The sequence below is a fragment of the Lactuca virosa genome, chromosome 8 (genome assembly GCF_052849685.1).
Source record: "Lactuca virosa cultivar CGN04683 chromosome 8, Lactuca_virosa_CGN04683_v6, whole genome shotgun sequence".
In the NCBI taxonomy this organism is placed as follows: Eukaryota; Viridiplantae; Streptophyta; class Magnoliopsida; order Asterales; family Asteraceae; genus Lactuca; species Lactuca virosa.
The window spans coordinates 94,693,702-94,697,152 of record NC_136433.1 but is presented as its reverse complement, the minus strand read 5'-3'; the positions used below and the strand labels follow the sequence as shown (position 1 = coordinate 94,697,152).

At 39.0% G+C, this 3,451-nt stretch overlaps 1 pseudogene; it reads right to left on the bottom strand.

The window, feature by feature from the left end:
* Positions 1 to 1,764: 1,764 nt before the first annotated feature.
* Positions 1,765 to 3,148, bottom strand: LOC145133630 (putative aspartic proteinase GIP1 pseudogene; annotated as a pseudogene).
* Positions 3,149 to 3,451: the final 303 nt, after the last annotated feature.

Genomic DNA, 3,451 nt, shown 5'->3' with positions numbered 1-3,451 from the left:
TAAAGGTCTTTGGATGATTCTTGATCATCGATTTGCATGATCAAGTCTTCCGGCATCGCTTTATTTAATAATCCCAATGTCAAGTCGTCCTTCGCAGCATTCTCTTCCGATCCGGATCAATCACGCTCCATGCCTTGTGAATTCGCAAGACTATCCTCATCGCCCACATAATGTAATTTGTGGACGTGAGCATTAGGCATTGTAAAGAGGTTCTCCCCACCTCTTTGTCCCTTGACGAGGTGCACTATATTTGCTTGCATCGTCTCCCATGTTGACCAACTTGTTCAACAAGTAAGATAGGAGGTGAGGATCTTAACCTTGAGATTTTCTATATGTTTCGATCTTTAATATCTATGATACGGATTCAAGATAAAAAACAAAGATCAAAATAATTAAAACAAAAGCAACAACTAAAATAAATCTTCAATTTTATTAAGAAAATCACTCAAAACTCAATTACACATGATTGTGTTAATCATATATTCCAGGAACTCGGTATGTATATATAGTATAACCTATCAACTTATAGAATTAGAAAAGGAAACTAACTTTCGTAAAGTATGGCCAATCCAACTTGCTTGTGCCCTACTAAACTTGAAGTTCCTTGTGTCCTACTCGACTTAGGAATTCCAAAAGAAAATATGGGTTTACTTCTACAAAGAAAAGTCAATAATATTTGAATCGTTTAAAGCATTCAAATCAAGAGTCGAAAAACAAAATGATCATGTCATTGAATCTTTGAGACCAAACTGTGGTGGGAATACAACTCACACGATTTTTCAAGATTTGTTGAAAGAAAATGATATTCACTCCCCTGCAAAGTGTGGTGGCAGAAAGAAAACACAAAACAATCATGGAAATAACGAAAAGTATGCTTAAAAGAAAAAAATTATCCAATATTAGTTTCTCGGATATAGTTAATTGTGCATCGCATTTATTAAACCGTGTTCATACGCGTATTCTATCTGGTGTCACTCCTTAAGAAGTTTGAAGTGAGATCAAACCATGAGTCTCACATTTAAGGGTGTTTGGATGATTGGTTTTTCCACATATTCATTATAAAAAAGGAGGAAATCTAGATGAACAAAAAAACCATATATGTTGGATACATTGAGTAGTTTAAAGCATATAAGTTATATAAGCCAATCAACATGAATGTCATTATCAGTTAGAAGTAAGGTTTGGCGAAGATTTGACATGGACCAGAGAAGACACAAGGTTCGATGATATTACAATCAATGATAATGGCAGGAACAAGGAAATGTTGCTCAATCTACTATGGCATCCATACTACCATCTTTCAACAGTTTGTTGTCATCATCTACCATAGATGAACATAACTCATCAATTTCTATCGAAATACCACTAAGAAAAACCACAAGTTTGCGATACATGTTTAAATGCATACAAAGTTGGAACTTTGATGTTGTGGGAATGCACACAAAGATTGAACCAAAGGTACCCAATCGATTCTCCCTATCATTCCGAAAAAACCATATTTCTCTTGATGTGCAACATACAACTTTTCAATATCATTGTGTGTAGTTTTTCATAAATATATATCATCGTAAAGTTTGATAACGTGCTCACAAAATTTATACAAACTTTTCAATGGGAGGGGGGCCGATTATGCAAAAATTGAAAATCATAGAGACAAATTTGAAACAAATCAAAAACTTCGACTAAAATTATAATATTCGATAAGCTACATGACGAAATTGATACAAATCTATCCGAACTCAAAATACTAAAATAGGTACTAAACCAAATTTTTGTTCTTGAAATCTTAAAATATTTTTTTATTTATAAATAAAATGGTCATTAGACTAATAATTAAAAAGAGTTAGATGGTAGTGAAATTGAAATTAGCACACATTGTCTTGTGTTGCAAAAGTGAAGAACTAAACCCTAATCTTTTTGCCCGTAAATCAAATTGCAGCAAATTGTCCTCCAATTGATGCCCTCCGATCACCATTGACGAAGTGGGTCGAACACCTCCATCAACAATGGCTAAACACCATACGTCCACACCCTCCTCTACAATCCTCACCATCGAGTTCTTCCCCCAAACCCTCCAAATTACATCATTCTGCATCACAAGGTCAATTGCGGGTACGTTTGGCCCCAAATGGGTCTCTAAGACATTGTTCGCTTCGTAACATATCTTGAATGGCTTGATAGGTTTGGTTGATTTCAACTTCATTATAGATGATTCGTTCGTGAATGCTTCGATGAAAGCAGTGAAGATTGATCTCTCTAACACGGTGTATGGATTCGTTGTGCTGATCTTTGTCCCACCGTTGCCGTTTTTGTCGACTGAAAGAAGTTTCTGGTTGATTACTATCGGTTTACCGTTGACGTTGATTGACTTAACTCCGATGAAATAAGGATCTTCGTAGCGTTTGGTGTTGGTTTTTCTGGTGGTGATTTCGACAGGGTATGAGAAGATTGGTGTGTAGTTGAGATGCTCGGAGACGTCAATTCCCGGCAAGAAATAGTAAGGTTTGATCAGGTCGAAGAACGCGACGCCGGGAGCCGACGGCGAGCCGGAAAGGCACAGTGCAAACACCGACGAGGCTGCGGCGGTGCTAACCTGAGCTGGGAGTGAAAACTTGGAAAACCCGAAACCTGCTAAACCGGTAACCTCTTTTTTAGCATGACCTTGCAGTAACCGTGACGACTCGTCGGAGCAAGTGAAAACGAAGTCGTGGAACACGCCGAGTTGACCCGGGTTCCGCCCGTTGGTGGTCGGTAAAGCGAGCGAGTCAACATGGGCGAACGAGTTGTGAGGTAGAATGACACAGCCACCGGGATCCACGGTCTTCCCGGTGTTGATATCGCAGTTGGATTGGAGGGAGTGGCAAAGAGAGGAGTTGCAGGGAACGGGGTGAAAAGTGGTGGATGTGTAGTTACGGGTACAGTCTACGGCGGTGAAGGTGGCGCCGACGTGAAGCAACAAATCGGTGGGTTGCAGAGGGGTTTTGAGGTGAAGCTTTAGTATGTAAAACGGAGTCGTCTGGACATGACGTTTTGTTATTGGAGCAACAAAAGCTGAAAACGAAGGAGAGATGAAAAGAAAAGCGAAGAAGATGGAGAGAGCCATTGTTTGGGTGTTTGATTGCAGCAAATTGAGGAAGTGAATCGGTTAGATATATATAGTATTATATATTGGGTGAGGATGATGAATGATGGTGGTTGCACGGTGGCGAAGGACAATTAAGGTGGGATGACGAGGGAACATAAAGGATGATGGTGACGGCAGAATTGCGGCTACCTTTGGAATTTCCCGGGAACCACGGTATGTATGATGGGGCATTTCAAAATTTGATAATTTGATTACGTCGACCTTACTAATTATAGAATAAATTACAAATTGGTACCATTAGGTTTGCATTTTTAGTTTTTCAGGTCCAAAAAAGATTTTTGTTTTGTAATTTCAGTCCTTACTTCA